The sequence below is a fragment of the Protopterus annectens genome, chromosome 9.part0 (genome assembly GCF_019279795.1).
Source record: "Protopterus annectens isolate FY-2018-M chromosome 9.part0, PAN1.0, whole genome shotgun sequence".
Lineage (NCBI taxonomy): Eukaryota > Metazoa > Chordata > Ceratodontiformes > Protopteridae > Protopterus > Protopterus annectens.
The window spans coordinates 867,007,283-867,028,690 of record NC_056743.1 but is presented as its reverse complement, the minus strand read 5'-3'; the positions used below and the strand labels follow the sequence as shown (position 1 = coordinate 867,028,690).

General features: G+C 41.1%; 1 protein-coding gene across 2 annotated transcripts in view; it reads left to right on the top strand.

Annotated features, from left to right (window-relative positions):
- The window catches only part of OS9 (OS9 endoplasmic reticulum lectin), a 1,402,051-nt gene that overhangs the window by 1,109,209 nt on the left and 271,434 nt on the right, over positions 1 to 21,408 (top strand). The gene's annotated exons all lie outside the window — the stretch shown is intronic.

Here is a 21,408-nt window from a genome sequence, read left to right as displayed (position 1 = left end):
TGGGCATAAAATCCCTAACTCAGATGCCCACAAGGAGTGCACGTACTACTTGAGACCAGCTCACTTAAATAAAAGCTGCACATTCTATGCAATCTTAGCTCACAGGCTATAGCTTATAAGTGAAATAAACTTGTTCAAAAGGGTTTGCTTCTTCCCTCATCTTCCTCCTCCTCTTCAGGGGCTCAAACCCCAAGCAAAACGTCAAAAGCTCCATCAGATTGCAGGAAGCATTACCTCTGAAGTCTCCCAAAGCTTCTTTGGAGCCACTCTCAAAAGTTTCTATACTGTCGGATCTGATTTCTTTGCATCTGAAAAGACATAGGATCCTAAGCCATCAGATCCTATTGTTATCTCTGCCAGCCCTACAACTCAGATTACGGATCCAAAGTCTTTGGATTCTTTACACTCTGAGGACTCATTCTCATGTGTTCCTCATAGATCCCATATACCCTCGCCTCCATTCCCCCTTTTATGCAGACACCAAAAAGCACTTCAGATTTCATTCTACTACTTCATCCATTGCATTCTGCAGGAGTCTTTCTGAAGTGAATGCGAGTAGGATGATGCAAAAGTTCCTCAGAGCTCAGATCCAAATGGGGGTTATCTCAACTCCATCTCCTACTGGATCTGCGAGTCTTCCTGCCACTACTCTCACAGTTTTATCACTTTCTCCCATCTGTCCTTAAATTTTGGAGTCCTAGACTCCAACAGCCCTGACAGTCCCGGAGTTGGATCCAGAGAGAATTACTTCAACTCCAGCAGTATCTTTGACCAGTTCTGTTTCTTTGCCTTCAGATCAGTGCAGGTCATGGAGCAGAAGCATTGGCATCTGGATCTGTGGGGCTGGGATCTATGCAGATTATGTTGGATCTATCCCTGCCCCTCAGAGCCTCCTCTCTGGACAGCTCCAGTCCAGTTCCCTCTTCCAGGCACTGACTGAGTTGTAGTCATTATCTACCCCTATTGAAACATTTGGCTTTGGTGCGGGTGGCCTCAGCTTCTCCGAGTCCATCTATCTTCGAGGTTGTGGAAATGGCCTTTTCTCATTCTGGTGTTTCATCCCTTGGATCCTATCATTATTCAATTCAGAGTTTTGAGCCCATCTGACATATTCCACAGAGACAGCTAATTTCATCTAGCTTCTAGTCAGTTCCCTTGGAATCTTTCACTGAAGATACTAATTTCGAGGAAGGGGAATGATTCCCAGATCAGCATCTGATGACATCTCCTTTGGAGACATAATGGAGATCCTTAAACAGAAAGGTGGTTCGTCTTCTGATGATCCTTCTCCAGAGGAATCGGTATTTCTGGAAGCTTTTGATGCTGGTCCATCTACGTCTAAGGTGGCCCTTCCCCCCGGCTGATGTGCTCATTGATCTGGGTCTCTGGCTAGACACAGAAGGAGCCGGATTCCATTGAAACACTCCGACATCACCCAGATAAAATCTTAACCCCACCAAAGGATAAATCCCACTATAGCAAAGGATTCCCTGTCGAGGCAATGGCTGTGGTGGCAGCCACCAAAAAAGAGCAAGCAGAACAGAGCTTCTCTGTTGACCCGCTGAACAGAGAATCTAGAGTGCTGGACAGATTTTGAAAGTGTGTTTTTACTTCAGCAACCTTCGCCCTGAGGTCCCTGAACTACGTGGCACACTTAAGGCTACAAAGAGATTTGACCAAAGACTGTCCAGCACTCTTGAGACCATATTTTGAGGATTTCAAAAGATCATCATCTCAGCTGTCCACTCTTATCAATTTCCAGCGCATCCATGAGGTTGATCTGTCATGCAGCAGAAGGTGCCTCATAGGTGGCTGGTTTAGGAATTGCTGTAAGGAGATGTTTGGAAGCAACTATGTGACATTGCAGAGCCTTTCAAGCCATCTTTTATCAACATTGCCTTTGATGGAACATCCTTGTTTGGCCCTTCTGTAAAAGAAATGCTTACTCACAGTGAGCAAGAAGGAAAGACCTTGTCTGTAATAAGAATCAAGTTTTCTTCCTCTCAACCCACTTTCTCAAGAAATTAGAGGTGATTTAAAAAATGTGGATCTTTTGTTGTCCCTTTTCATTCTTCCTCATGAATGGGATCAGATCCAACCCTCTGATCCCACTCTGCCACATACAGAAGGCTTTGGATCCAATTCTCTGACTCCTCCCTCTACCCATAATGCTCTGTTCTCTCTCCATCTCCTCAGATCTCATTTGCCACCATCGTTGTAAGACATAGGTTGCAATTTCTTGAGCACTATAAGAAGTTTTTCATTATTGTATCTGTTTCTTTCTAAAACTTCTACCTCTTTTTTCATAAAACTTGTAACCCCTTCTCCTGAAGAATCTGTTTCTGGAGGCTTTCTGTTCTGAACCATCTATGTCTTAGGTGACCTCCCGGCAGATGAACTTATTGACTTGGTTTCCTGCTGGGCTTGGAAGGAACCAGACACCATATCCCCAAGCACCAGGACAAATTTCTGGTCCCTCCTGTGGATAGATCCCACTGGAGCAAGGGAGACCTGGCAGCCACTAAGAAGGAGCTAATGGAGCAAAGCTTCTCTGTCCATACATCAAACGGGGAATCAAGAGCAATAGACAGATTTGAAAAGCGAGTGTACACCTCAGCTACATTCACGCTGAGGTCTTTAAACTACTTGGCATACTTCACTTGGCTACAAAGAGATTTGATCAAGGATCTACCAAATACTCTCTCAGTCCATGTCTGTGGAAGATCTTAAAAAGAATTCCTCAGAACTGGCCACTCTGTTGTCCATTTCTATTGCATCGATGTGGCTTATTTCCCATGCAGAGGAAGGTGCCTTATAAGCCGCCAGTTCGGGCATAGCAATTAGGAGACATGCTTCAGTGCAACTATGTGGTTTTGCAGAGCCTTTCAAGACATCCTTTGTCAATGCCTCCTTTGGCTCTTCTTTGTTCAGGCCATCAGTTAGATATGCTTAACTGCAGCAAACAAGAAGGGAAGACTGTCTGCCATAGGAATCAAGTTTTCTACCCCTTAACGGACTTTTTCTGGAAACCAGCGAGGTGGTAAGATATGATTCCAAAAAGTCTCTGGGACCTTTCTAGGATTCACATGGGGATAATTCCTCCAGGGTCAGAGGAGAAAATTTCAACAGAAGACCTTGTCCTACAGGCAGAGGCACTTGCAGAATCAGAGTTTCAGAGATTCCTTTTCCGATGGGCCCTATCAGCTCTCCTGAAGTGTTGCCCAACTGTCCACCTCTGGAGGCAGTTGGGTGTCCTTTTTCATTGCACCTAGCCACCTGGGCAGATATCACAAAAAAATTCATGGGTGCTAAGAATCATATCCAGAGGTTACTACATACCATTTTCCCTTCCTCCTCCTGCTGTCCAAAAGAGGAACATTTCTGATGTTCCATCCAGTCAGACAGAAGATGCAGCACTAGAAATACAAAAGCTGCCCCAGTAAGTTATCTGGGAAGTCCCACCTGACTAGATAGGATTCGGAGCTTAGTCCCGCTTCTTTTTAGTGTCAAAGAAAACCGGGAACCTAAGACCTATTTTGAATCTAAGTAACTTAAATCAGTTTGTAAGGAAGACAAAGTTCTGAATAGTTACAGTTCACGCCATCCTGCCTCTTCTGTGCAAGGATGATTAGATGTGCTATATAGATATCCAAGATGCATACTGTCAAATAAAAAGGCAATCCAGGAGACATCTATGTTTTCAGCTGGGAGCCAATCATTACCAATTCAGAGTACTGCCCTTTGGACTCACCATAGTCCCAAAGTTGTTTACCAAATGCATGGTGGTTGTGGCAGGTCACTTAAGATTCAAGGGATTCCAGATGTTTCCATATCTCGATGACTGGCTCCTCACTGCCCCCATCCAAGCATCAGCTTCTACAAGCCAGGGACTACTTTCTCCAGGTTTCCAACACCTTAGGCATTTCATTAAATTGCATCAGGTCAAACCTTTTCGTGGTACAGACTCTGGAATTTATAGAAACTCTCTTGAATACTACAACTCAGGTGGCATCCTTACCTCTCCATTGCTTCACATCCTCGAGACATCAAGTTCAGGCTTTACTATCTCACCTGACTCCATTAGCATGATTAGTACTACAAGCTCTTGTATCGATGTCAGCTGCCATGCTTCTAGTCCCTGTAGCAAGATTCTTTGTGAATCCTTCACTGAACCTCGGTGGTACAGTGGTCCATACTTTACCAGCCCCTTTCGGTTCCCATAAGACTCACGCCACCTGCAGATGTCATATTCACTGGTGGGTGCAGTCTGACGACCTGTTTTTGGGCAGACTGTTTACCCTTCTGCCCCCAGTTTCTACAGTGACATCAGACACTTCCCAGCTAGGGTGTGGGGGTTATTTCTTGGGAAAGATGGTCCAAGGTACGTGGTCCCCTCTGGAGACCAAGTTGGATATCCATGTCCTAAAGATGAGAGCAGTCCTCTAGTGTTTCAAGCATTTCAGGACGTTCTACCTCTAAGGACTATTGCAATTCAAACAGACATGCCAGTAGTCTGGTACAAAAACAAGAAAGGAGGAACCTGAGCTTATCCCCTGTGCAGAGAGGCCATGAGGGTTTGGGATTGGGCAATCATTTTAGACCACTTTCTCATTGCAACACACATTCATGGGGGAAACCAATGCATTAGTAGATAGGCTCTGCAGGTCCATTCTGATGCCTCACAGGTGGTCTCTCAATCTGTAGTGAATATGATCATCAGCTGCTGCAACCTATTTGCCTCACTCCTGAACAAGCGCAACAAGTATTTTGCTCTGTCCCCCCCCCTCCAGGGGAGTCACCAAGAGATGCTCTGATTCACGATTGGCAACCAGGTCTCCTGTATGCTTACCCTCCTCTTCCTCTAATTCCAGAGTTCTTACAGAAACCAGGCAGGCTGAAGAGTTCATTCATTTTCATTACCCCTTCTGTCCTCAACAGGTATGGTTCCCCTTTCTCTGGTCTCCCTTGAGATATCCTCCATGGTTACTGGAACCCACTGGGGATCTCCTGTCCTATCCATTGAGAATTCAACATCCCAGTCTCCATGCACTCAAACTGACTGCATGTTTTTTCCACTTCCAGTAATGGTTAGACAGTCAAGGCTTGCTTCGCTAGTTTGTGAGATTATCTTGGCCTCCCAGAAGGCTACAAAAGCAAATGGAAAAGATTTTCTGTTTCGGCTTCCAACCAGAATACTGATCTTTTTTCAACACCTATTTTAGCCATTCTTCTGTTCCTAACAACTTTTTAAAGAAGGGGCTAGTTTTTCTACTGTTAAGCTTCAGTTTACAGTGATCTCTAATTTCCATTCTGGAAACAAATTCCTTTCTCAGGCTTCAACCAGATTGTGTAAAGCCTTCATGGAGTCTTTCTCCTCAGACCCCCAATAAAGGACCCCTCTCCTCCTTGGGACCGTACTGAGGTTCTTCAGGGTTTAAATCAAACCTTTTGAGTTGGCCGACAAATGTGATGTGAAGTTTCTGTCTTGGAAAACTATCTTTTTAGTGGCTATTACTTCGGCAGAAAGAATTTCTGAGCTTCAGGCCCCATCAGCTAAGCCTCCTTACATTACTTTTCATAAGGACAGTGTATTTCTGTGGACTAGTACTTCCTTTCTTCATGAAGTGGGAACCGAGAATAGCATTAACCAAGTCCATCCAATTACTAGTCTTCTTTCCAAAATTTCCAAATAAGGGTGAATACATGATTTACCTCCTTCATGTGCACAAACAGTTAAGTTTTTACCTTCACAGAACAAAACAGTTCAGGAAGTCCAATCAGCTATTTGTATCCTTTTTCCCTAGCCACTTGGGTGAGGCAGTATCTATACTTACACTGGATAAATGGACTGTCTATTACATTTCATTGGTTTATTCTCAAAAACTATTAGATTTCCATGTCCCCCTAGAGCTCACTCCACTCGGTCTATGGCTACATCATCTGCCTTTTTTCCAAGGACTTCCATTGATATTTGTGCTACATCCACTTATTACACATTACAAGTTAGACGTTGTCTTCAGAAGCAGAGTTTCTTTTGGTTTGTCAGTGCTCAGGCATGTCCTTCTGATTAAGGGACCTAAAGGACATAATCAGATTTAGAAGTTATGTACTTATCATAACTTGGCATCTGTGCTGTCCATTTTCATTCTTCCTCAATTTCCCTCCCATCCATCCCCCAGCCTTGTCTCTCCTAGAAGTACCTGTTAAACTGTATTGGAACCTTTCAGTTCTAGGCTTGAGCCCTAACCTTTTCTTATATCTTTGTCTATCTGTATTATGAATAGGGAGATTAGGCAGCAAACTCAATCTGAGGAGTTGAGGGGCGAACAGAGCATTATGGGTAGAGGGAGGAGATCAAGAATTGGATCCAAAGTCTTCTGTATGTTGGGTCTGATCCCATTTTTGAGGAAGAATGAAAATGGACAACACAGATGCCAAGTTATGATAAGTACATAACTTCTAATTCTGCAAACTCAGGGAACTTTCCAGGATTCCCACAGAGATAACTCTGTCAAAGGCAAAGGAGACAGTTCTAACAGAAGACCTTGCCCTTGAGACAGAAGAGGCTGCAAAATCATGGTTTTCGTGATTCCTTTCTGGATAAGCCCTTTCACTGCTCCTGAAATGCCACCCAACTACCTACCTCTGGAGGCAGTTGGGGGACATTTGTCCTTCCATCCAGACACCTTGGCTGCTAAATGAAAGATACCTGGGTGCTAAAAAATAATATCGAGAGGTTGCCTCATACTATTTTCCCAGACATAATATCCAAAAGAAGGAAGCTTCTCAACGTTCCACTTAGAGGAAGGCTGCAGTGCAAGAAATGCAAAAGCTGCTAGACAAAAATCATCCAAGAGGTCCCACCAGACCAAATAGGGCTTGGAACTTACTATTTCTTTTTAGTGCCAAAAAAAACAGGAGACCAGAGACCATTTCTGGATCTAAGCAAACTAAATGAATTTGTGAAAAAGTCAAAGTTCTGAATGGTCATGGTGCAGTCCATTTTTCTGTTTCTACTCAAGGGTGATTGGATGTGCTGCATAGATCTTCATGATGCATACTATTACATCAGAATAGACAGGAGTTCCTGGAAACACTTGCACTTCTGGCTGGGAGCTAGTCTCTACCAATTCAGAGCCCTGCCCTTTGGACTTACCACAGCCCCCAGGGTGTTCACCAAATGTATGGCAGTGGTGGCAGCTCACTTGAGACTGAAAGGATTCAGAGTGTTTCTATATCTAGACTGATTCCTTACCTTCCCTACCATGCATCTCTTACAACAGTCCAGGGACTATTTACTCCAGATTTTTCACTTGCTAGGTGTAACAGTCAGTTATGCCAAATCAAATCTGACACCAGATCAGAGCCTGGAGTTTTTTGGTTCCTATCTGAACACAGCAACGCAGATTGCTTATTTGCCTACTCATCGCATAAATGCACTTAGAGCTCAATTTCATCAAATTCTGTCTCGTACAGTCAGACTAATTCTCCAGTCTTTAGAGTCTGTGGCAGCAGCAGTAGTTCTAGTCCCTTTGTCATGCTACTTTGTGTGTCCTTCACTGGACTCTAGCTGTTCAATGGTCTATTCTTCAACAACCCCTATCGTTTCCAGTCAAGCTTACACAAATTTGCAAACACCATATCCACTGGTGGATTCAGTCCCAGCCGGCACTTTGTCCTCTCTCCCCCATTGGCTGCAGTGACCACTGATACCTCCCATTTGAGGTGGGCCAGCATTACTTGGGAATAACAGTTCAAGGCACGAGTCCCCACAAGAGACCACTTTTCATACCAACATCCTCGAGATGTGAGCAGTCTTTTTAGCATTGCAGGCATTTAAAGATGCCCTTCCTCTAGGGATTATTGCGATTCAAACTGACATGTCTTTGGTCTTGTAAGTCATCAAACAAGGGGGAACGTGACCCTACCCCCTTTGCCAAGAAGCCATGAGGGTATGGCAGTGAGAGAGCTCCTCCAACCGCTTTCTTTAAGTAGCATACATTCTGGGCAAACCAATGTAATAGCAGACAAACTCGGCAGGTTCATTCTGATGCCTCGAGTGGTCTGTAAATCAGTCATTGGTGGAGAAAATTTTCCACCTTTGGGGCCAGCCATGCTGCGATCTCTTTGCATCTCCCCACAACACATGTAGTAGGTATTTTGCCTTACCCCCCCCCCCCTTGCTGGGAGAGTCACCAAAGAGATGCTTTAGTCCATATTTGTCCCTTCAGTCTCCTATGCACCCATTTCCCCAGTACCTCTCATGTCAAAATTCTTACAAAGAGCCAGTCAGTTGAAGAGCTCAGTCATCCTCGTTGCCCCTTTCTGGCCTTACTGGGTGTGGTTTCCCTTCCTTTTGTTTCATCATTATCCTCCCTAGATACTGGACTCAAGTCCAAATCTTCTTTCACATCCTTTGAGAATGAATCATTCCACTATATTAGCCCTCAGACTAACCACATGTTTCTCCAGTTCCATTGATAACCAGACAGCCCATGCTTTCTTTCCCAGTACGTGCCTTACTGTTATCCTTGCAGAAAGACTCCATGAAAAGGATTTACAAGAGTAAGTGGAAAAGATTTTCTTTTTGAGTTCTGATAAACAACATTGACCCTTTCACTGCTCCTGTATCTGCTGCGTTAGATTTTCTAGCTTCTCTCTTTAAAGAAGGTGCTAGTTTTTCCACAGAGTGCAGTTGGCAATCATTTGGGAGGCAAAAAGTAGGCTTTGGCTGCTTTCAAATTATGTAAAGCATTCTTAAAAGGTACCTTCCTTCTCAGACCTCCAGTAAAAGTCCCTTCACCGCCCTGGGGTCTACAAGGTCCGACTCAAACACCCTTTGAACCTTTGGCAAAAACTGACTTAAAGTATGTATCTTAGAAAATAGCCTTTTTAGTGGCTATTACTTCTGCTAAAAGGTTTTCTGAACTCCAGGCTGTTTCATTTAAGACCCCTTACTTTTTCATAAAGACAGGGTTACCTTACAAACATAGCTTCTTTCTTACCCAAAGTGGCCTCTGAATCTAATATTAATGAAACCATTCATTTACCCATCATCTTTCCAAATGTTTCAAACAAAGGAGAATGCATGCTTCATCTTCTAGATGTGCATAAACAGTTACATTTCTATTTACACAGAACAAAAGAGTTCAAAAAAATTTGTCTCCTTTTCACCAAATCAGTTGGGTTCTCCATTCTCTAAACATTGGCCAAATTGCATTTCCTGGATTTATTCCCAACAGGACCTTTCTCTACCATGAATGCTAAAGCCCATTCTGCTAGAGCCATGGTGACTTCATCTGCTTTTTGGTCAAGAATGTCTGTTGATATTTGTGCAGCAGCCACATGGTCTAATGCTCATACCTTTGTTGCTCATTACAAACTGGACCTAATTTCTAAGAGTAGAGCTGCCTTTGGTTTAGCAGTTCTCCAGAATAACCTTCCATGAGGGCCACTCAATATTTGCGTAGCTGGGGAGTCTGTCCCATTCATTGAGGAAGAATGAAAAAAACAAATTTAGATTTAAGTTATTTACTCACCATAACTGGGTATTTGTGTTGTCCATTTTCATTCTTCCTCAACTTCCCCTTCCTATAATCTTCTGGAGTAGTTCTGATGTTTTTCTTGTCGGAAATTATAGTTCCGGGTTTCAGCCCTATTCTGTCACCTGCCCTTTCCTTTTAACTACTTAATTTAGAGTTTATGGCAGCAAACATGATCTGAGGTGCTAGGGATAGACTAGGGAATTATGGATAGACTAGGGAATTATGGATAGAGGGAGAAGCTTGAGAGTTGGAGCCAAAGTCTGACCTGTGTGGCCAAGTCGGATCCGAGGATCGGATCCATAACCCATTTGTTGAAGAATGAAATGGAGATGTCTAGTTATGGTGAATACATAACTTTTAATTGTGTTAAGTGGAAATAAAATTCATTATCTGTGGCTCAGCATTTAACTGAAGGAGTGAGCATTTTCAAAAATTATATGTACTTAAGTAATTTTAGCTGGGAAGATCTGAAATCCATAAATTATGCATTGAAAAAACATAATAGGCTTTCATGGTTATAGCCAAAACTGTTGTGTATGTTCATAAATGTCTTCTCTATTACAGGCAAATTCACTTCTACTTGGAAGTGAACTAGTGAAAATGTGAAATATTACTGTCTGAAACTTTGTACAAATTATTGATAAATGTTATTGTTTTACTGATGTATGCTATTTATGACTTCTTTTAGTTTTACACAGTTTAGGATGCAAAATAACACCCTTCTGAAGTTTACAGATGGAACAAATGACTATGGTGGTGTACTTATTCTTGAATTGCACCCACCTTTGGAAGCAAAGTACCAGTCTAGATGTAGAAACATTCTTATGGAACAATTGAGAAAGATCAGAGAGATGTATAATTTAAGGGGCATAAGTCTGTACAGGAAAAAGAGCAGAGGGTCTTGGGTGGCAGCACTGACAAGTGTGTGAAACTCATTGAAAGATGCAGGCATACTGATTTGGTTGAATGAGTTGACTGCAGTAGAGATACACTGATAGGGGCTGCAGGTAGCCAACTTTTCCAAAAGGTGCGTATACTATGATCAATTAATGGTAGGAAATGTAACAATGTGGGCACAATCCATGTATGGGGAGTAGACTGTGATTTAAACTTGAGATTGTACAATAAATTACTAGATAAGCTGAAGGCTTTGACATTGTACACAAACCAAATTAATGGTTGAAATGTGTTTTGTTGAATCGAAAACAACTTGGCAAAAAGGATATATTCGGCAAACTATATGAAATGTTAAAAAGTGACAGACAGATGTAGAATTATTTTGGAGGAAAAGTTGAGTAATACAATCACTTTTACAGTATTGCTAACTGTTGGGATATCCCACCAGGATATCAAAGGCCCAAGTGTTTTCCTCTTGCTCTCTACATCCAATGTGTGATCAAAGCATGCCACAGCTATGTGGCACAAAAGGGACATACAGCTGCAAAATACCTCAGAACTTTCTCATCACTAGCATGAGCATTAAACCAGCACATTTTTGACCAGTTAGGCATATTACCTTTGCCAGTTCTACTGGCTTTGAGTAGATAAGTATCCTGATTTGGAAAATTCCTTTTTGACAAAATAATCTTTTTTCATGTCAGCTTAGAAGAGAAGATGTGATTGTGAGAGGTGAATACCTTGCAGGGACAACCATACTAAATATCTTTTTTTTGTAGGTGCCAGTCAAGATTCTAGAAATCACTGTTTGCCAATTTTTCACATCTAAGATCCTTAAAAGTCATTTGCTTCCCTTAAGATTTGCTTAGAAAATGACAGAGGTCATGTGTAAAAATAGAGATAGACCTTTCTCGCTTAGACATTCTGCAGCAACCAAAAAATATGAAAGTCTAAACCTAATGGTTTGGCTGTCCTTTCAGACTCTGGTATCCCCACTGTGTTTCCTGATGACTCTCCAGACCATACAGATGCTTCAGCTGCTTCTTCTGTCATGACCCTGCTAGAGGCTGACATGGTGTATCCCTTAGGACATTCACCCCAGCTGATCAGATGTCTGCCTTGGTTGCCAAGGGAGGAAACAAAGTGCAATTGTTTTGGAGGTGCTTGTTCAAGAGGAAATACCAGCTTCCTTCACTGAAGTATGTTCGGTATCTGAGCCTCCTCATTATGTGCAAGCCTCCTCTTCATGCTAAGAAAAAGCATTAGACTAAGCATACCTTCCTTCCTTCCCCAGCAGTCAGAGATTCTCAGAAGGAGTGGTGAATTTTCTCAAGGAGTGTACAAAACTTGGTTCTTTTCTTATGCTCTCCTTTCTTCCAAATGCTTCCCATCTGCAGAGACTGTGGGATTTTTTTGTATTGGATACTGTGCATAAGATGATGCAGCATTTTCCAGGAAAAGGTTATCAGGGTTATGGGTTCTTTCCTTTGTCCTGCTGCTTCTGACATTAAGAACCTTCAGGGGAGGGGTAAAAAAATGAAGGAATTTAAACAGATCTTTCTCTTGCTCCTAGATTTCAGAAGAAAAATGAAGGAATTTAAACAGATCTTTCTCTTGCTCCTAGATTTCTAATGAACTACCCTGCCAAAGCTGGTCTTTTTTTTAGTAAAAAGGCCCACAAAAGGATAAAAAAAAAAAGCCCTTTAGCAGTAACTTTAAGGGATCTAAACATGCATTTCCCGACAAGCTTGTGACTATCACCCTCTGCAACCCACCCATCCCCACTTCAGCCTATGCTTAAACCCTTTGTTAAATAAATATTCCCTATAACCTTTCATTTTGGGAATCAAGTTTACACAAATCATTGGATTCTTTCTGTTATTCATAGTGGTTAGACTGTCATGGCTTTCACTGCCTCACCGGTCAGTCATTCCTTCAGTGCCTTCAGGTCAGCTCCATTTAATTCCTATATTAAATGAGCTCTTTCTCCAAGACGGTGTAAAGCTAGTTCCTGCTCATTAAAAGAGAATCGTTTTTCCTGGTTCCCAGAAAAGATGGGGAAAATGAATGAAGACCCACTCTAGATATTTCCTTTATTCAATAGGTTTAATTCTCAAAATTCAAGATGCTCACTCTGCAGTTCTTACAATGATTTTTTTTTTTTGGTTATCTTGGACACGACTCGCATCTGTATATTTCTGTCCATATGAACTACAGAAGGTTAAGGTTTTCTTTTTCAGACTGTTTTAGTGCTGTGCTTTGTCTTTAGGGTGCTCTGTGTCACAGAATTTTCTGAAACTACACTACCTGTAGTGGTTTTCTTCAGACTTCAGGGAATTCAGATTTTCCCCTTAAGTTTGCTCCTTCAGGCTGCAACAAGTGAAAAGCTCCTTTGAAATTTCAACTTTATAATAAATCTGCTTCTTTCTCTTGGATTCACCCTAAACATGAAATATTCAGTCTGATTTTCTTCCAGAATCTGGTGATTCTGGGTTGTAGGTTCAATTCCTTGACTGCTTTCCTTTCTCAGGAAGAGGTGCCATTCCTAAAGGCATACTTTGTTTCTCCTTCCCACAGTTATGACCTCTGCAAGAGAGCATCTTTGAGAGCCTTTGTGTTTATGGCCTCCACTATTCTGTTGATTCCTTAGGCCAAACTCCACACAAGGAAGATTTAATAATATCTGAAATCAGTCTGGACTCCGCATTGCTATCCTCTGAATTTCCCAGTCATCCTTTTGTTTGATCAAAAGGGAGCTTCACTGGTGGATCACTCCTATCTCTCAACCCAGGTGAGCCTTTTCTAGTTCATCTTCCCACCTTGCCAGGATCTCTTTACAGATGCTTCAGATCTGCTTGGGGAACCTGTTCCATGAATGCATAGGTCCAGGGTGTATGGTCCTGGAAGGGTTAGGACAACATAAATATCAGGTAAATGAAAGGGGTGATTCTAGCTTGTCTTCAGGATATGCTGCAAGTATTCAAGGAGGCTAGAAATCTTGCTACAATAAAATATTATGTTTCTATGTGGAAGAGTTTTTCAGTTTGGTGCCAGAAGAAGACTTGGGAATACTCACTTGAAAAAGGTTTCTATCATTCTCTGTTACTTATGTGAGCTACTCCATTTATGGCTGGCATATTCATATGTAAAACATCAGTCAGCCAGTTCTACCTGTCTTCCTTTTGATCCACCTTTGTTTTTCCATTTTGAGGTCAAAGATAAGTGTCCATCACTTCAGGCCCTTTAGAAAATCCATACCTCCCTTTGGGAAGTGAATTGTGTTGGAAAAGTTGAATGAGGGTATTACTTTGACAAAACCAAGTCTGTCAAACAGTCAGAACAGCTTTTCATTTCCTTTCAGGATGGAAAGTTGGGTCTTCCTGTTTCTAAGCAAACAATTGCCAAATGCGATTGCAGTTTCCTCTTGTTACTGTTTTTCATGGAAGGAACTTTCAGTTTTTTTTAAAAGCACATTCTTCCCAGATTTGCTGCTTCTCTCTTTCACAAGGGTTTCTGTTCTAGATCTGTTCTAGAAGTTGCTACTTGGTCCTCTGTACTTACTTTTACTAAACTGCAAGATTGATGCCATTTCTAGAGCGGGGCTAGAGTTGATTTGCTAGGTCCATCTTGCAAGGAATGTTAAACTCCAGCTTTGTTCCTCATTCCTCTTCCTTGGACACTTAGAAACTCCTCACAGTAGTTAATTAATCTGCAGAAGAGATGATAGGAAGGGCATGGTACAGTTGTGTAAGAACTTACCATAACAGGAGATATCTAGTGGATCACTGCTGGAGTATTACATCTCTCCTTCCCCCTATTTTGTTCTATTTTTCTATTTTGGCTAAGGTTGTTTTCTGCCCTCCTCCCTTCTTTTGGTTGACATGTATGTTTGGTATCCTGTTGTCTTTGTTGCCTTTTTGACTTTCTGGTTTGGGCAAGAAAGTCCTGAGGTACGTTGTACTCGTACGTCTTGTGTACCACCCAGCCTTGATGCACCTTGGTCATATATTGAGTGTATGTTGCAAAAGGGACACCAAACCTTTGATATCCTGCCCAGACGTGTTTCTTTCCCAGGCAGGGTATCCTGATACCTAGTAATGCTGCAGTAGTGATCAGTCTGACATCTGTTGCTATGGTTAAGTTCTTATACAACTGTACTTGTTACTCATGTGGATTGGAAAAGTTATTCTATCCGCTAGCCATGCTATAAAAGTCGAGAATTTTTTCCCCCCCATAGGAAGTGTCTCTTGAGATATTTTTACACTCCCACAAGAACTAGAATGTAGCTAAATGTTATACCAGTTTGTAGGAGGTATAATACTTATGTAATGGAATTTTGAGGTTTCTTTTGACAGCGTCCTAAATTAAAATGGTTTAAAGGGAAATAAGACTTGTTAGTGTTTGGCACGGAAAAGTGGCTATCCCAGCATGTGTCTGGATGATTTGATAAAATGGAAGGAACAGTGAAAAGGACAAAAAATTTGTTGAATTTATATCTTGCTTTGAAATAAGTAATGGCTAAAAAGTGGGACAGAAAGCAATCACTGGCACAAGAAGATGCCATATTATGTACAAGATAAACAAAATGGAAGTTTCATAATTAACTGTCAAAATAACAAAGTATTTTGAATTGGATACCTTGGATATTGCAGGTAGAAAAGACATCTGAGTCGCGAGTAATAGTTTTAGGGTTATCATGTACTGCATTATGAATGTTTTTATTTGCATCTATAAAGTTTTATGATTTTGATAGAGTAAAACCTCTCTGGAAAACTGGTGTAAGGAGTGTAGTATGCTTTAAATGCGTTTCTTTTTGAATGGATATTTGATTAGTAAGCAAAACATTGTGTTGTAAAGTTTGTGAATTGGTTGCATTAATAAAGTTATCAAAAAAAATCTAAATAGTGTTAATAGATTTCAGCTGGCTTGCCTACCAGTAGTAATTTTAGTTTTAGCAGTGAATGCTCATGATTGATATTACAGTGGCCTGTGTGCATACCATTGTTGAACTTGGTGGATTTCCAGAAGGCATTTTGAATGTTTTTTAGACACACTGCTCTAAAGGTTATTGGTATTATATCAGTTTATAAGCATTGGTGACATGTTTCAGATCACACCTTAAATACCAATTTTGGATTTAAGCTTAGTACGTAGTCATTTGGCATGACTTAATTTTACATTTATAAAACAGAATAAACGTAGGGGAATCTGTTTTCAGCCGTTGCTCCGTAATCTAGCTCAAAGTGTCTGCTAATTAAGGAATCTATAGAGTACATTGTGTCTGGTACAAGCCATCTTACACTGGAGCTTGTCTTCATTGTTTGACATACTTATCTGAGACTGAGAGTAGAAGACAATTTCTTCATGATTTAGTATTTTGATAGAAAAGTTAATATTTGCAGCTTTTGAATATTTGACATTTAGGTCCATAGGATGCCCTTTAATGTGTTATGTCTAGCTGTCGTACAAAACATACACACACAAGTTCAGCTGAGTGTAATATATCTTAACTGAAAAGTTTCAGACACTCTTGGTGCTTTGGATGTTGTTTTATGCTCTGAGGGTAAAGCATAGGCTGTGTTGCATATATCCAGTCTTCCATGTCTTTTAGCATTATGTACTTGTAACTTGGTTTTGTCACTTCTGCATTTCCAGTTTAGTCAGTTTTAATGCAGCGGCAAAAAATTTACTTCAAACAGCTCTCTTCTGTGTGTTTGACACCTGGATCCTTCCATCCTTTTTCATCTTGCATAGCTGTTTAGTGCCCTCATTGACAAAAGGCTTAATCCCTTTGGCCCACTCACAGCATCCCAACACAAGAATTAAGGGACACGAGTATCGCAGCAGTCCCCTTTTTCCCCAGGTGCTTGTACATGTTATGTCTGTCATTTATTTGAAATATTTACATGTTCAGTACCTACAAAGTTCTTTATGTGCAACTTTATCAGATTTGAAGTTAGGATGACCACAGATGCTACTTATTTTGCCTAGAACCCGAATATGGATTTGAATGTTGTCATCGCTGCAGGCGATGCAACTGTAATGCTGGTAAGAAAAGCTCATGATTTAACACACACACACACACACACACACACACACACACACACACACACACACACACACAATTTTCCAGGAAATGCACTTAGTTAGGTGCATCTTTAGTCATAATTTGAGAGTTTTCTGTAAAATCCCATTTTTAGGTACATGTGTATGCCACAATTCAGTATGCCACTACATAGTTGTTTGTCTTGGAGCAGGAAATTTCTTTGTTTTTCATGTAATTCTGATATTAAACCTTGGTATCATCTGTAAAGTCATGCATTTACATGCCAAATAACTAATCTATGCAATCCACGTGGCTGTCAGATTACCACTCAAAACTCACACTAGAATTATTTTTTCTTTCTTAGGAAGGAGCATCATGATGGCAGTTGTAAGTGCCAGAGCCTAAGCCCAGTCACTCAGTGGCAAAGAAAGAATAGATTTTGGTGTGCTTTGCATCAATGAAAGTAGTAACCATATAAAACTGCACCATTTTATAAGCTTAATAGAGGAGGATGTATATTATGCTAATGACCACTAGGGCCCCTCTAAGCCTAGCTGTGCAACCAAAGTGTGACCCATAAGTTTGATGTATATAGGGGTGATTTACTGACTGCCTCTGTCCATCAGAGACATAGGAGTTAGACCAGGGGGTGAATTTGTAATTGCCCATCCATTGGTCCAAGTTGCACTTAAATAGGGGTGCTTCACATGGGTGGGGAGCCTGTTCCAGACAGTGGGAATTCTGAGAAACATATCTTTCTGTCTCTAATGTCCGCTTTATATTGCAAGCAAAATATTGGTCTTTTAATGTAGTAGTTCTGATGCTGTTTGCTTTGCATATGTGCAAAATGTTAATCAAAACAGGGTCCAGAGATACCTTGTATACCAGGCAAAGAGCACCTCTCAGAAGTATGTATGATACCGAGTAAAGAGACTGGGTTTTGAGATGATCGACATAGTACATTGTGTTTACTCCCGGTATTGTTTTTGTAAGGAACCTTTTTGAACGTTCCACTTGTTGCATTTGTCTGATTAGGTATATTATCAAAGGGGGAATTATACTTTATGATGGGTCTGAGGGCCAAGTGCCATGGTATGATGACCTATGTGGACATAGGTGCCATGCCCTTTCTTATACGTTCAGCCGCATACGTTCAGCCGCATAGGAGAATTTTCTTATTACTGTGGACATATGTCTGTCAAAGACTAGGTTACTATCTACATGAACTCCCAGATCCCTGACTAGTGAATCAAATTGTAAGGGTGTTTTATTGATGTAGTTACTCAAGGTGGCAGACTTTCCAAAACGTAATATGCATTTCTTGATATTGAGTTTAAGCCATTGCTTTGTCACTAAGCGTGTGTCCATATTAGACCTTCCTGAAGGGTGTTCTTATTTTAGGGGATAAAATGGTTGTTCCCAGTTTGCAATCATCTGTGAACTTGGTTAGCCAGAGAGGCATTTGAAATTGGCTTTGATCTGCAAGAAGTAGATGTCAGAGGAGTGGACCTAGCACAGATCCCTGGGGGACTCCACTGGTGACTGGCCTCTTTGTGGAGGTGGCTTCACCAATTCTAACCTCCTGGGCCCCGTCAGTGAGCCAGCTAGCTCTCCAGCATGTTGTAAATTAGTTTATATCTAGTTCCATAAGTTTAACAGTGCAGGAGTGGGGTATTGTATCAAGTGCCTTAGCCAGATCTATGTAGAAAATTTGTACTATTTCACCTCATCCATTTCCTTACTGACCTTTTCCAAGTCCACCAGATTAAGTAGGCAAGACCAAAATACAACTGGGATGGATCCAGTGTTTGGAGATCTATGTCCTTGTAATTCTTTCCATGGCTTTGCAAATAATACTAGTCAGACTGAGTCTGTACTGTCTAGGCCTGTCGAAAGACCTCAGTTTTGAAGGGAGATGACTATTGCAGTCCTATATTCATGTGGCACAAAACCTATTTTAAGACAATTTTACAATAGAGTAAGCTATTTGGATCCCACCCTCACTGATCAGCCAGCTTCCAAAGCTAAAGCGCATCTTCCACATGCTTTAACTTGTCAGCAGGTCAAAAGGAGCACCATATAAAAACAGTGTACCAAAGGAACCAGAGCTTTCTTGCCGCCATAGTGCATTCTTTGTGTTTTTTTACTAGAATATTGGGGTCTATATTAGAACATGGAAGTTTCAGAACTTCATATGTTCTAATATTGACCCCTAGTAACCGAAAACTGATAACATTGAGAATTCAGAACAGCAAATTTTTTCCTAGGGAGAAAATTTGCTGTTCCAAAACACACACACACACAACACAAACACACCAAACAATCGGCAATCTACACACATACACCTAAAATCTTACATCTAAACCTACACTAAACTGTACATACACCACTATCTACCCACTTATCTTAACCCTAACCCTAAGGTCTGTCACTATCGCGCACACACCTCAGTCGTGCCCCAACCCTAACTCACCTAACCTGCTCTAACTCTCACATCCACACAATCGCACACTTACCTGAACCCGACCTGTAACTTTCCACCACAGAGCTGAAAATAGTGAAGCAACAGGAACGGACAACCGAATTCTTTCCATAGGAAAGAATTTGTTTTTCTGAAACTTCGCTATTTTCAGCTTTCGTTTATTAGGGGTCGATATTAGAGCATTCGAAGTTCTGAAACTTCAATGTTCTAATATAGACCCGAATATTGTTTGCTAGGAAAGTAAATGATTTTGGGATGTCATTGCATTTCTAAGAGCATTTGTGTTTAAATACTTATGTGAACTTTTTTTAGTGTTTTAATTTTTGACAAGATTTTCTGTTAGGTTTTTATAGGTTTGAGTTTAGGGCAGGATATTGCCCCTGTGGGAAACTGTTAGTTGTGTACTTACTTTAGTGCCACTTCTCTGTGTTGCCTATTATCGACTCATTCAGGCTCCACTATCCATCTTTGAAGCATCACTTTTGCCTTAACCAATGGTGCAGCTACTGGTTTCTGCCTTTCTTCCTTCCTCTGTCAGCAAGAAAGTTGTTTGAGTCTTTGGGTGTCAGGACGTCTCCTGCTGTGCTTCAGCCACTGGTGGGTTTTTGGTGTGGTTGCTTTTTTTCCTCTGTCCACTCATCTTTTTTTGACCAGTTCCCCAGTGTTGCACCTACAGCTACTGTGGTCCAGGGGATAGGTTGGTCCTTTGCAGCTGTAGGAATGCCCTTGGTGGGCAAGAGAGAACACCATTCTTGATGGTCTCTGGTGAAGGAACTGGTGAAAGTTCTTCACTTAGCCTAGATAGAAACTTGAGCATCGGATGAGCATGCCTTATAAGGGTCAGTCATTTTGCAGAGAGTTTCCCAGAAAACATGTATATTAAATCCTTCCATTCTCCTGTTTCTATTTCTGTAGTGATTGAAGATTTGCTAAGGAACTAATTTCAGCCTTTTCTTTGCCTACTCCTTCAGTCAGGGAGAGATGGTTCTGTCCTTTTCTGGCTCTGATTTTTTCAGTCCAAATAGGCATTGTTGGGAATATTTTTCTCTCTGCTTCCAGTTAATCTGACAGTCAGCCTCCTACCCTTGGAATATATCAGCTTGTGGTTGCACAACATAACTTGGACTTGCAAGTATTTGATGACCTTAACTCAGATCCAGCAGTGATTTTTTTATCCAAAACTGCTTCTACTAAACAGATTGCTTCTACTAATCCCATTCCCTCTGACAAGGATGAGAAGGCTTCTGACAAGTTGGGGAATAAATTGTATGGCTCTGCTATTTTAACTTTCAAAACTTTTAACTGTCAAGCTCATATTTAAAAGTTTTTACTTTTAATTCTTGAACGTGCAAAAGTGAAGTGAAAAACTCATTTGAATGCTTTAATATCTGCTTTTCACGTTACTAAACCATGTCTTAGTGTGCTTATGATGCTGCTGACAGTACTTCCAGTTCTGGTGCTTGTGCGTCATTCAGGAGAAGTTTTGCTTGGTGTCATTCTCAAACATTGAATGTAAGATTGAGATTTTAAACTCTGTCTTAGACAAGGAAGTTCTGTCTGACCCTTCTGCAGGTGAGGTGCTCAAAAGGTGTGGTGAAAGGGGAAAGTTGATTCCGGGAGTTAATCAAAATTTTCAGCCCACCAGTTCAAGGAGCAAGGAGTTGTTAAACAATGTTTTAAAAATCAATGGCAAATAGGTTCCAAGAAGAAAAGAACCACCTCTAAAATAAATAAAACAAGGGAAGTCCTCGCAGTCATAATCACTATTTGCCTGTTCAGTCCTACTCCCTCCACCTACCCTGGCAATTTCTCCCACGGCCTGGGTCTTCATCATCCCTTATGTCACCAGATAATTTCAGATAAATAGATCCTAAATGTAATTCAGGAGGAATACACTTAGTACTGGAAATTTCTCCCTCCCTACTTTCCAGGGAATTCCTCGTTGCCCATTAAGCAAAGTCTCTGTTCCCTCCAAGTCTGCACCAAAAGATGTCTTGGGAAGTAATGGAATTAGTGCCTCCCTGCCAGTTGGGCAACCACTGGTTTTATTCAAGGATTTTTTTTCTGGTACTAAAAAGACAAGGAAGTTGGAGGCTTGTGCTAGACCTTTCCTTTCCGAATCTGTCAAGATTCCAAAGTTCAAAATGTTATCCCTTCAGTCAGCTTTTGCCTCTGCTGCCTTTAATAGCTTTCAGGCTAGTCTTAAAGGATGCCTGCCATCACATTCCTGTTGTCAAACAGTTCAGGTGTTTAAGATTTGGTGTGATGTTAGTAAGTCAGACAGTGACAAAAAAGAGATTGTTGTCACTACGTTTAATATTCTTAGTGATAAAATTATTTAAGTTTTGTATTTTTGGACAGACTGGGAAGGAGAAGGGTTAAAATGGAGCTGAATTTGTCATCTGTACATTTGCTGTATCTTACTGCAGTGGTGGTGC